This window comes from Nicotiana attenuata, unplaced genomic scaffold (genome assembly GCF_001879085.1).
Source record: "Nicotiana attenuata strain UT unplaced genomic scaffold, NIATTr2, whole genome shotgun sequence".
NCBI classification, from domain to species: domain Eukaryota; kingdom Viridiplantae; phylum Streptophyta; class Magnoliopsida; order Solanales; family Solanaceae; genus Nicotiana; species Nicotiana attenuata.
In genome coordinates this window covers 271,060-285,485 of record NW_017671472.1, presented here as the reverse complement: position 1 = coordinate 285,485, position 14,426 = coordinate 271,060, and positions in this window count along the sequence as shown.

Below are 14,426 nucleotides of genomic sequence, written 5' to 3'. Positions count from 1 at the left end.
ATGAAAAATTTTGTAGTTGGACCAAACAATACGAAAATTAAGACCAAAAAATATAAATTGAAACTGACATTCTCTCATAGGACGAGTGTGGATGAAATTAGTGATCCACAATTTAGTTTGAATATTTTCAACTTTTAGTCTTTTCAGCATCTAACAAATCAAGTTGAGGTTGATGAGAATGAATTATTCGGTAATTGTTTACCTTTCGCTATTTTTTGTTGAATGTTTTATCACCTTATTCATAACTATTATTTAAATGTGGCAGATGTCATAGGAGAAGTTATTGTCATGGTAACGTAGAACCGTATAACCAAGGTGGTAAAACAAGTACCTTTATGAACTTGGAGCTCGAGGATCATGAGTACGCTTGCAACCATGAATTAGTTATAGAATCAATCACTATTATTTTCTCATTATTAATTTGTGTATTTTACATATAGGAGGAACAATATTTCAGCAACATTTTCGGGGTTGTCTGTTGTATGTTGTTACTATTATAGGTTTTGATTGAACAATAGTTGTATTGATATACTTTTTTAATCTTTTACTGGATAAGATTGATAATTTAGTTGTTGTGTGTAGGTTATGGTTGAAGGCTTGTCAGATGTAGATCTCACTTATCAGAATCAACCAGCTGCTCAAGCTTCTTGTGCTAATGCTGCAGGAACAACTTCTGGTGTAACTCAACAAGTTGTTTATAAAGGATAATACAAGAAAAGGGGTTCTTTCCCTTTTTATTTACTTTTTTTTAATGTATATTTAGTTCTTAATTAAGACAAGAGAGCCAGTGGTTTAATTTTATTGCTCAGACTAAGTGCTTGCTTGAGCCTGTGGTGTGACTGGAATCGCCTGGCCTAGCAATGCTAATTAAAGACAGAAATTGTTATCCCCGTTATTCAATGTAATAGAATTTCTTTCTCTTTTGCTCCATTAGAACTGTCAATTATTTATTTTTATTGTCACATTTAGCAAACTTAAACGTTCAATATTCATGTTTGAACTTTATATAGGTTCCCGTTAATCTTATTACTTCAGTAAAAGTATGTAGTTCAGTAAAAGCGGCAAGGTTTATTTCCATGAAATACCCGATGAGGTCATTCATAGCTTGATAATTATGTCAATATCTTTAAAGGAGGAAGGATTGTTCTTTACCTGCAACACTAACTATTAGTCCAATTGTGAAAATTTAAAAGGGGATTACACTTAAAGTTGTTGGAGGGTAATGCTTCAAAAGTACCATCCGCGCATCGCGCGGGTTTTGATACTAATATTGACTAAGAGGAGCAGTTGCATTTATCAAACCATAACCCTTGCAGTTGAGTCGTCATCAAAGTTTATTATTATTATTTTTTTTATTTCGCACATACACATCGAAATCTGATGACATAAACCTTTTTTCATCTAACTGATCATAAAATCATAAATAAGACTTGTTTGGATCACATCCGAAAATATAAAGCATTGAACCTTCGGACATAAAAATGTAAACCACTTCTCAAAAGAATTATGTTCTGTATTTTGATTTTGCGGACCAAAGGCCATATAAACCACTATATTTGAAGAGCAAGACATGAACTAAAGAAAATAATTTTATATATTTTGTTGAATCTAGTGGGCATTTAAATTTTTTGAATTTATTATTTAAATCAAATAAATATTAATTTAATTAAAAGTTAAATTCATCGGACTATTCTATTTATTTGGATTATAAATGATGAGCTCACTATTGGATGTCATCTTATCCTAAAGGTTAAAAATATGCCACGTGTCAAATAATATGGAGTACGAATCAAATGGAGGGGTCAATCAGATCATTTGGCATGCCAAATGACATGGCATCCCAAGTAAAATCAGAAAGCCATGAAAAAACTTCATGTATACAATGACATGTTTTGGTAATTAAACGTGGCATTATCACTGCTTTAATTTGATTGGTTAATGATTTAACTTAACTAACCAAATCAAAGCAAACGAGTATGAATAATCATGTTAAACTAAGAATAATTGAGTAAAGTTGATCAATGTTGTGGAAATCAAAAGAGAAAAGGAGCGGAGGTACTAGTATATTTCGTATCTTCCTTGTAAATGGAATCTTTGTTCCTCTTTTGATATAAATTAAAGTATAAAATTATAAAGTTCCTTTTAATTGAATAGTTCCATTAAGAAATTATATTTAATAAATCTTGAATACAACGTACTATCCACAAAATCCCATACTCTTCTAATTTTTCCAAGCGGAGAAAATGATTTGACTCCAAATCTACGGCTGCGATGCCTTCACACCGAACAAATCCGCCGTAGATCAAGTCCCGTCACGTTCTGACAGCTCACGCCGCGAAACGGTTGTTGGAACACGTTTGATGGATGGGCCCCGATTGAAAGGAAGAAATTGAGAAACGTGGGACCCAATCACGTTCTGTGGTAGTGGCACGTAAGGCCCCTCCAAATTCCAGAACCAGACTCAATATGCACGTTCTCCTACAGGGATCTTTGCTCAGGTAATTTAGCATTGAATCATTGACTGCTCTTTGTTTGGACCAAAATGCCCTTGTTACTTTGGATCCATGAAGTTGATGAATTCATCATTTTGCCCCTTCACTTATTCATTCTTTACAGGATTATTTTTTATATTCAAATTGTAATGTGCATAGGAGTTAGGAGACCAAATTAAGATATTAACTACAAATTTTAAGAGCTTGTAGTTTGGAAAATGTTCTATAATCAATCATTTTGGTATGTTCAAGATAAAAATATATGTCTTGATCAAATGATTTAGATTTTAGATGATGCATAATTAAGGTTGCATTTATAGAGATGATAGAAATTGGCTTTCTTATGTTTCAACAAATATCACGAGCATGTGATTTTCAGTTTTCATAAAAAAAATTATGCTTTTGACTTTTAACAAATTGTTACTCTCAAGTTTTAACAAATTGACATTGCAATTGGGAGTAATATTTTCCGCCAATGGTATTATGCATGTTTATACCTCACGTTTGTCTCATAACTCTAGTTTGTATATGAATCTTAATCGTTTAGATCTCAAACATTAAGTGCGTTTGTTTTTAAAGTCTGAGTCTTAATTATTCAGATCTTAATCATTAATTGTGTGTTTTTCTAATTTATTTCGCAACCACTTAATGGGTCTGAATAGGTTTGTATGATTAAGATCTATAACAAAGACTTAATTTCATTAAAAAATGCTATCATTCATATTCATTATTAACTATCGCCACCGTCTACCATTATCAACTACCACCACCACCACCATCATCCTCAATCATAGCCGCCACAATTATCGACTATCCCCAACCATCATCCCCACCACTCCCACCACCATCATTCTCAACCACAATCAACACTCATCCATCTCAACTACTACAACTAACCATCCCATCACCATTAACAACCACAGCCGGCATTGCCCATCATTATAAATTACCACCAACCACCACCACCAGCCATTATTAACTATTACTCCCCGTCACCACCATCCTCAATCATAATCACAACCACTACCAAATTACCAATCACCACTAGCTACTACCCCAAACCACCACCATTAATCAAAACTACTACCGCCTCTTGTCGACATTCACAAGCACGGCCATTAGCCATCACCACCAAAAACTATCATATTTAAAAAAACTAATATGTATTTTATTGATAGAATATTATACTAATTACATTTGAATTTTATGTTTATTAATTTTTAAATAAAGATAAATTTTGTACATTTAGATGTTAAAAATCAAACAGTCTTAATCATTTAGTATTCAAATCTAAATACACATCTTAATGTGCAGATGTGTATTCAGATTCATATGTCTTAATCTTAATACACATCTTAATATTTAGATGTGTATTCAGATTCAGACGTCTTAATCTTTAAAAAAAATGAGGCCTTATACATTGATCGTCAATTTTGATATTATCAATTTCGTTGCATTATCAACTGCGTCCCAAAAAATCGAAAACAACTGCAAAAATCGAACCAATTCAAAATCGATAAAATATATACCATATTGATTTGGTTTAAATATGTAAGAAATCGACTTAGTTTGTTTGGTTTCCTTTTAATTAAGCAAAAATCGAGTTAAACCGTACCACTTATACCCCTAGATCCGGCTAACACTTAAACTTTATTACTTTTTTTTTTAATTTCAATTTATGTGTCATATTTTCTTATTTAGAAATAATCTAACTTTAAAATTCATAATCTACCCTCAAGGAGATGATTTATAGTCACACAAACATAATGACTTATTTTATATTACAAATTTAAAATAATTTTTTATTTCTTAAACTTTGTGCCGAGTCACACACCGCCAGATAAACTTGGACAAAGGGAGTATTATTTTTTAATACTAAAAAATTTCATAAAAGTACTATCCCATTTATTTAAAAATTCTTTTATTATACATAAGAGCAAGGAAGAAAAACAATAGAGAAGGAATAACAAGGTGAAAATTTGAATCCTCGTTGTTTACCCAGAAATTCGAGTAACAATTAAACTTATATTGTGGTTTTAAGGATACGTGATTTAATCCAATACCAATTGATAAACAAGGAATTAAATAGATAAATTAGAGAGTAAAGTAAATCAAACCAGTATGCAAGCCAAATCTTGACCTCGGCCTATGATAGTCTCGAGGTATGATAATAGGAGTAGCAAATTATAAAGCAACTCTGATGAACAGTAAATGAAATAGCAAGAAGGTAATGAGCATATAGTTTCTTATCAGTGAACAATGAATCTTACAAATGGATGGGATCCCCCTTTATATAATAGGGGAATCCTAAATAAGGTACACCTCTAATTATAGTAGGAAATCCTATTTGACAACTGTTTAACCGCCGAAGACCAATCCATTTCGAAATTCACGCCGTAATCTCCGGCCCGTTGCGGGTATCTCGCTCTTTCCATTACTGAATCATAACGGCATTATCTCGAAGCATTCCTTCTTCTGACCTTGGTAAGTGATATCGACCTCGACCTTGGAAAGGAACTTCGACCTCGATCTCGACGTCCTGGTCTTCCGATGTGGTATCATTTTTTCCATTGAAGAACGGAATCGAGTAGCCCCGATTTCCACCGTATACAGATAGTCCCCTCGTTTCTTAGAATAAATGATAAGAAATGACTTGAACCTCGATTTTCTGGAGACCCCGATAATGATGCCATCCCCGTGACATAAGCGATCAAGGTAACCGAAATGTCCCATCGGTACAGTTCCCCAAATCATTAATGACTGTCAGTGGGTGGTCGGCCACTAGCGCCACCGGAACGTTGCCGTGGATCTATAAATACTGGTTCTTTATTTGAATCAAAACTTTACTTCCATCTTCACCAAGTTTTTCTAAGTCTTTTTCTCTTTCCGTCTCTCTCTTTCACCATCCGTTGAGTCAATTTCGTTAGTATAAAAATCGAATTTTGCCTCTTTTCGCTTCATCTCATCTGAATCAATGGTGAAAACCTCCAAAATCATCCCACAAAAGGAGAAAGCTTCTTCTTCTTCCCGGCCGGCCGGTGACAAAACGCCGGTGGAACCGCTCCCTCACAAGTACGTTCCCGACCCTTGTATTTTAAAAATTGACTTCAAAGTCGAGAACCCACCATCGGTCCCTGGGCGATGTGAACACGTATTGAGGTATATTTGCTCGATAATGGCGAAATAGCTCGAAGTGATGAAGGAAGACTGCAACTGGGGGCCCGTGGTCGTGGTATAGATCCCCGCCCCCGAAGAAAGTATCACCACTCATGTGGAGGGGTTTCTAAGTGTTTACACTACCCCTTCACATTGGGTCCTCTTGACCCAATTATCATCGATTTTTGCAAGATGTACCAGGTTACCCTCGGCCAGGTGCATCCCTTGTTCTAGCGCATAGTGATTATGCTTCGCTTCTTCTCTCGTAAGGCCAAGGGGTTGGAATTCCTCAGCCACCTCATATGGTTGTATCAACCTCGAATTTATCGAGGATTAATCAAGCTTCAACATCGATCAACGAAGTTCTTTTCTGCAAGTATCGATGAGGACAAGGACCGAGGTTGGATGTGCCGGTTCATGCGGGTAAGGACTTGCGACCTCATCCCCGAGGAGAAACTGCCGTTCCCCGAGAAGTGGAATCCCGATCGTAAGTATTAGCCATTAATCTTCGTACTTTATTTTTTGCTTTCTGTAACACTTTCATTTGTTATGCAGCGGTTGCCTGGATGCCTCACGTGGTCCCCGACCTTGAAGACTGGGTTCGAAAGCTGGCTGCAACTTCCTCCCATGCCGAGTGTTGCTGGCGTGAGTTGGCAAGGGGCATCTGGGAGGCTAAAAATCATGGTAAGTTTATTCTGTATGCTTACGACGTCCTTTTATGAATTTCCTTTCACACATACTTGACTACCTTTTACGCAGGCCTCGGGGATGTTGCTGAATTGAGGTCGGCCCCGCCTAGGAAAGAGGTGGTTCTCAAACCGGCCAATGATAAGAAGAGGAGAAGGGACACACCTTCTGATACCCCGGAGCCTAAGAAGAGTAGGGCTCGTAAAGCGAAGGACGACTCTGCTTCTCTATCTGCCAGCATAGCCCAAAAGCTACTAGATGAAGATGAGGAGGGGGAGGACGCTGGTTGTGAGCTGGTGCCTCGAAAAAGGGGGAGCGTTGAAACTCTAAAATAGTTGGGTCGGTGATGGTCGAGGAGACTCATCTTCGGACCGAGGAGATCTCGGAAGGTACTCCGAGCAAAGTCCCCGAGCCATCGGGGTCAGAATTATTTCCTGCCGTGATGAACAGACGACGAGTGTGCCCGAAGGGTCCGGTAGTAGGGCTCTTCAAAAGGGGGAGAGTGCCCCAAGTGACTTGCTTGGGGCAATCACTATTGATGATTCACTGCCCGTCCCTGAATTTTCTGAAGGGCAATTTCGAGAGGCTCGATCTATGGAGACCCCCGATGCGGGAATGGCCCACGACGGGGAAGATATATTTCGTGGCTGCCTTGCGGGGGTCAATGATGTTTCCGACCTAGATGCGATGATAGTTTCTGACGAGGCCCATCGTATCCTGAACCAGGTAAACTTTATCCCCGTTATTACGTTTGCTTATATTTCCTTCTTGCTGATTTCTTTCCTTTCTCCATAGGCTGTGGTGCTTCATCGGGAAGCATTCTCCAAGTCTAGGCCGAGATGAACCGGTGTGAGGCCGATCTCAAGAAGCTTACTCAGGAGTGATATGCCTTCAAATGCCTCTATGTGAAGAAAGAAGACGAGATTAGGGACCTCCGAGCAGACTTTGCCTAGGCTCGTAAGGAAGAGGCCGAGCTAGATGAGTAGGTAACTATCCTTTTGAAAGAGTACGGTCTCGACTCAACTGTGGAGGCTAACACTTCAATATCTCAGTTGCAGCAAAAGGTGGAAAGAATCGAGCTGCTCCGAGGGGAAGTCGATCAGATCAAAGCCGACTGCAATCGGTGGAATGAGAAAATGGACCACCTTGCTGCGGAGAAAGAGGATGCCTTGGCCAAATTGTCATCGGCCGAGGTCTAACTTCGGGGCGTCAAAGAGAAAAGTTCAGCCCAGGCCAAAAGGATCAAGGAGTTTGAGGCCGAGCTTGCTGAGGCTAAGGCGGAGTTCGAGAAAATAAAGATCGCGGCTGATAAGTCCATAGACTTGTATGTGGCTGATGCCGAGGCTACTCAGTCGCAGCTAAGGGAGGCTTCCGATCGAGAGCGAGGTTTTTACCTCTCTAAAGAGATAGCTCAAGCTAAGGTGCTTGAAGTTGATGCCAGGTTGCTTGTCCCCTCCGATGATGATGACGACGATGAGGGAAGCCAAGGCGGATCCGACAACGACGAGGGGCCCGAAGGAGGAACTTCCCCCGAGGGAGAAACCAGCCCCAGGCATAGTTAAGATTTTATTTTTCCTTTCCTTTTTTGTAATACATCTGTCGGTCTCTTGTACATATCCCTCTTCATCAATATATAAAAGAAAGTTTCTCTTTAATGCCTTCCCGATCTTTATAAACATATTTTTTTGCTTTGTAAAATTTTTAGCACAATCTTATGCTTTGAACAGTGTGTTCGAGACTTTGATCTTGGGTGGCTTCCTCAAAGTCACCACAGTCGAGTTCGAATAAGGTTTGAACTTGAGGCATAGGCCCTTTAGGTTTTGTTTCGGATATGGTAAGTCCCCGAGCCATAGTCAAGTTATTCTTTATTTGGGCTCGAGATAGTCGAACCCTTGGGTTCGAATGGAGTGAGAATAAGATCTCGAACTCTAAGTGTATTGGCCCTTAGGCTCTTTAGATCGGGTCGATATGGCCTCTAAAAGATGGCTATTATTCCCCTTTTTCAGCTTAAAATACTTAGTGAAAATTTCTTTATTCCTTAGCATGTATTTATTACCCACTGGGTTTTTTGAGGGTTCGATGTCGATTAAAACCCCTCTGCTTTTTGTGCCTTAGCACATTAGTATTAAGATAATTTGATAACTCTTAAGTTTTTTTTTCTTCTGAGGGCTGATTTTATCGAAGCCCTTTTGATTATTTGCCGAGGGTAGCCTTTTTTTTCTAATCGGTTTTTTAAAGAATTTGAATGCCTATTGTTATCGCGGTATTCGGACGTCTCCGAGCCGCATTAATTTGGCCATAGACTTTGGGTATGCCTCTTGGGCTTATTTCCCAATAACACTTCGAACTTGTTCAAAGTGTTAGTCCCCGAGAATGATGGCCTTAGCCTATAGATCGAGGGTGCCTCTTTGAGGTCTTATGAATTCGAGTTTAGATAACTTGAATATGTCGATCGTCGATGGCAGTCCCCGAGTGTTTGAGGTATATTTGCGCTTGGCCCTTGAGCCATTTCTCACAAAATCATAAGTACGGAGTTCGTATGGTAGAAAGTTTTCTTTGAGACACAAAATGTTTGATATAGAAAGAATGCTTCTTGAAATAATTTATACATGCGTAATGTTTTGTCATCGGGGCTTGACTAATCTATATGGACACGGTTCATTCGACCGTTTGGCCCATTACAAAGTTTCCCTATCGAGAACCTTTGACATGAAGTATTTTCCTCGAAAATATAACCTCTAAGGGTGATGCCCCCATTTATTCGAGGTTGATGGAAAAGAAGCCTTGGATACTGTTGAATTTTCTTCAGGTAGCACATAATTGTTGCTTCGTTAAAAACCGTCGCCGGAAAAACCCATTTGGGATAAAAACCGATCTAAGGAAAAAAGAGTGCAACACATGCTTTAAAACCTAAGGTCCTCGTGTTGAAGAGTTTCTCGACGTCTTCGATCGAACACCTGCAATAAGTTAGTACCAAATACAAACGGAAAGGGTGAAAGTCATAACTTAGCAATAATACCGTTTGAGGAGTGATACATTCCAATTGTTTGGCAACTGTTCGCCCTCCATTGTGCCAAGTTTGTAAGATCCCTTTCCGATGATACCTAGGACTCAATATGGTCCTTCCCTATTTGGGCCTAGTTTCCCTTCGTTTGGGTCTCGAGTGTTGAGGGTGACTTTTCTCAGAACTAAGTCCCCGATTCCAAAGTGGCGAAGGTTGGTTCTTCTATTATAATATCTCTCGATTCTTTGCTTTTGTGCAGCCACCACAGCTTCTCGTTTTTCATCCAATATCTCGAGGCTAGTATTCAAAGCCTCGTGATTTAATTCTTCCGTTGTATGTCGAAATCTGGCACTAGGTTCCTCGATTTCGACCGGAATCAAGGCCTCGGAGCCATATACTAAGAAGAACGGGGTTGCTCCCGTACTGGACTTCGATGTTGTTCGATATGCCCAAAGGACTTCAGGTAACATTTCTCTCCACTTACCCTTGGTGTCGTTGAACCTTTTCTTTAGGTTTAGAATGATAGTCTTGTTCGTTGATTCGGCGTGTCCGTTCCCACTAGGATGATACGACGTTGATAATATCCTTTTTATTTTGTGATCCTCGAGGAATTTCGTTACCTTGCTGCCGATAAATTGTTTTCCATTATCACACACTATTTCGGCGGGTATCCCAAATCAACACACGATGTGATCCCAGATGAAGTCTATAACCTTTTTTTTCTCTTACTTTCTAGAATGCCCGTTCTTCAACCCATTTAGAGAAATAGTCAGACATAAATAAAATGAACTTAGCTTTACCTGGGGCCGTTGGCAGAGGGCCGACAATATCCTTCCCCCATTTCATGAATGGCCACGGGGATAGGACTGAATGAAGTTGCTCTCCGGGCTGATGGATCATCGGTGCAAACCTTTGACATTTATCACATTTCCGAAAAAACTCGTTAGTGTCTTTTTCCATGCTATCCTAGTAGTGTCTTGCTCTAATGATTTTGTGAATCAACGATTCGGCGCCGGAGTGGATCCCACAAGTGCCTTCATGGACCTGTCGTAAAACATATCGGTGTCTCTTGGTCCTAAACATAACGCCAATGGTCCATCGAATGTCCTTCTGTATAATGTTCCATCTTCATCCAATGTGAATCGAGCAGCTTTTGTTCGTAGGGCCCTCGACTCTTTAGGGTCCGATGGGAGCTTTCCGTTCTTCAAGTATTCAATATATTTATTCCTCCAATCCCAGGTCAAGCTTGTAGAGTTTATCTCGGTATGACCTTCCTCGATCACAGATCTCGAGAGTTAAATGACAGTCCCCGAGCTGATCTCATCTTCCTCGACTGATGACCCCAGATTTGCAAGTGCATCGGCCTCAGTGTTTTGTTCTCCAGGTACATGCTGTAAAGTCCATTCCCTGAAACGGTGCAAAGTTACCTGCAGCTTGTCCAAATACCTTTGTATTCTATCCTCTCGAACTTCGAAGGTTTTCTTTACTTGGTTCACCACCAGTAAAGAGTCACACTTGGCTTCAATGACTTCTGCTCCCATGCTTTTAGCTAGCTCGAGACCTGCAATCATGGCCTCGCTCGGCCTCATTGTTAGTCAACCTAGAAGTTTTGATAGACTGCCTAATAATGCTACCCGTGGGAGGCTTCAAAATGATGCCTAACCCGGACCCCTTCACATTCGAAGCGCCGTCTGTGAAAAGGGTCCACACCCCCGATGATATGCCTGATTTTAACGAAAGTTCTTTTTCAACTTCGGGTACGAGGGTTGGCGTGAAATCAGCCACGAAGTCCGCCAAAATTTGAGATTTGATGGCCGTTCGGGGTTGATACTCGATATCGTACCCACTGAGTTCGATGGCCCATTTGGCCAATCGGCCAAATAGTTCGGGATTGTGCAAAATATTACGATGTGGATAAGTGGTCAACACACATATGGGGTGACACTGAAAGTATGGTTTTAACTTTCTAGAAACGCATATGAGTGCAAGTGCCAATTTCTCTAAGTGTGGATATCTAGTTTATGCTTCCCCTAAGGTCCGACTCACATAATAAATGGGAAATTGTGTACCTTGCTCTTCTCGAACCAGGACACCACTCACCGCAATTTCCGACACTGCCAAATACAAGTAAAGTTTCTCATTTGCCTTTGGAGTGTGAAGCAGTGGAGGGCTCGACAGGTATCGCTTTAATTCCTCTAATGCCTCCTGGAATTCCGGGATCCAGGAGAAATAGTTCTTCTTTTTTAGTAGAGAGAAAAGCTTATGCTTCGATCCGATGACCTCGAGATGAATCGGCCTAAAGCAGCTATCCGTCCAGTCAGCCTCTGCACGGCTTTTACACTATCCACGACGGTGATGTCTTCAATGGCCTTGATTTTATCGGGATTGATCTCGATCCCCCGATTCGACACCATGAATCCCAGGAATTTGCCCGAACCGACCCCGAAAGCACATTTCTCGGGGTTGAGTTTCATGTTATATTTCCTTAAAATCTCGAACATTTCCTGCAAATGAGCCAAATGGTCCTCTGTGTGCAGGGACTTAACTAGCATGTCCATAAATATAAACTTCCATTGACTTACCTATTTGTTCTTCGAACATCTTATTTACTAGGCGTTGGTAAGTAGCTCCTGTATTTTTTAGCCCGAAGGGCATTACATTATAACAATATGTTCCATATTTGGTGATAAATGAAGTCTTTTCCTGGTCTTCCGGGTTCATTTGAATTTGATTGTACCCGGAATAGGCATCGAGAAAGGTAAGGATCTCGTGGCCACCCGTGGCGTCAATCATGCGATCGATGTTAGGCAGTGGAAAAGAATCTTTGGGGCAATCCTTGTTTAAATCTTTATAATCTACACACATTCTAAGTTTGTTCCCTTTTTTAGGGACTACGACTATATTGGCTAACCATTCGGGATATTTTACCTCCCGAATGGACCTTATTTTGAGAAGTTTCATTACCTCGTCCTTTATGAAAGCGTGCTTTACCTCGGACTGGGGTCTTCTCTTCTGCTTCACCGGTTTGAACCTAGGGTCCAGGCTTAGTTGATGCATCATTATCTCTGGGGGGATCCCTGTCATGTCTAAATAGGACCAAGAAAAACAATCCATGTTATCAATAAGAAATTGAATAAGCTTTTTCTTGAGTTCGGGGGTTAACCCCATTCCCAGGTATACCTTTCGCTCGGGCAGGTACTCGATCAATATAACCTGTTCCAACTCTTCGATCCTTGATTTGGTGGCATTGGAGTCTTCGGGAACAATAAAGGTTTGAGGGGTCAGAAGATCCTCCTATTCATCTTCTTCTATCTCCTGCTTTCCCGATTCGGTCGAGGCTGGTGGCTGTGATTGCTATTTGGTTTCCCGTTTACCTTTGATGCTCGACCTTTCCGATGTTGATAACATCGATACCGGTATTACCTCTTCGACCACAAACATTTCCTTTGCAGCATGCTGCTCCCCGTACACTGTTTTTACACTGTCCGACGTCGGGAATTTTATCATTTGGTGGAGAGTCGAAGGGACTGCCCTCATATTGTGGATCCAAGGCCTTCCGAGTAGGGCATTGTACCTCATGTCGCCCTCGATCACGTGGAACATGGTATCTTGAATGGTTCCAGCCACGTTCACCGGTAGAGTAATCTCCCCTTTAGTTGTTTCACTGGCCGTGTTGAAGCCGTTTAAGACCCGAGCTGCGGGCACGATTTGATCTTGTAGGCCGAGTTGCTCCACAACCCTCGGTCGGATGATATTCGCCGAGCTACCTGGATCCACTAAAACACGCTTAACTTGAACTTTATTTAATAAGATAGAAATTACCAGAGCTTCGTTGTGTGGCTGAGAAATGCCTTCTGTTTCTTCGTCGTTGAATGACAAGGAGCCTTCGGGCACATAATCTCGGGTTCGTTTTTCCCTAGTGATTGACACCTTAGTGCATTTGAATATGGGTCCCTGATCACACCCAACTATGCCTTATAAAAAGGACAATGCGGTCGTTGCAAATATAATCCGGTTTACAAGTCCGGAGTCGAATCCCACAGAGAACTAAGGTTTAGCTACAGCTGTTCACTATCACCAAGAAGACAAGCTTGAACAATTCCTAACTTATAGATATTAAGATTCTTGTGTTTAACTAATTAACTAACAAATTAAAATAGTAAATTAACAACTAACGATATTGAGGGTTATAGAAAAGATTAAGGAGGTCTAGAGTTATGATTTCCCCAATTGTCGGAATCCTTCCCGCTATGTCTTCTATAATTTCACCTAAGTATTCTCTACCGATCATGAGCACTCTTATTACCGTAAATCTCTCCCGAGTAATTATGATAATTTACTAGACGCACTCTCCCGAGCTACGCTAGCTGGCTTTTAATACAGCTCACTTCAGATCGCACCCAAGGCTTCGTTATCCCTAGTCCCGCCTTTAAACCCTCGGTTATTGATCCCTCATATACTTTGGGAGTGGTGTTGTTTAACAATTACCTAAATATGCACTCTCTCCCGAGTTATGCATACTAAATAGGCACAGCTAATTGAGAGCTCTTCAATCAACCGGAATATAAACGTAGTTGAACAAATAGAGAAAAGCTATGGCTCAATTATATAAAAACATAACAAGAATTTATCCTACAAAAGGTTCTATCAAAACTCTAGATAACAAATTAGCTCTTCATAATAGTATGTAAAACTACAATACTAAAAGTCATAACCAACAATGAAAAATAGGAAGAGGAAGAAAAAAAACTCGTAGAAGAATTCTCCGCCTTGCTCCCAATGTGTTCTTGCCTCCTTAGGTCGAATCTATGTCTCAAAATATGTCCCCTCCCCTTTCTTGGCCGGCTTCCTTGGTTTAATATAGGGTTTAGGGCTTAAAATCCCGTGTTTTGCACATAAGTCCCTGAAATTTCCGCCTCCTGCCGCGCTTCTTGCCGCGGTCGCGGTGGAACCGCGGCCAAACATGCCCTCTGATTCTTCAGTTGTCCGCGACCATCTTCTACCGCGGTCGCCGTTGCCGGGGAACTAACGGTGTAGTTGTAGGTGTACATATTGCTAGGTTTCAAGTTTGAACTTTTATTTTATTA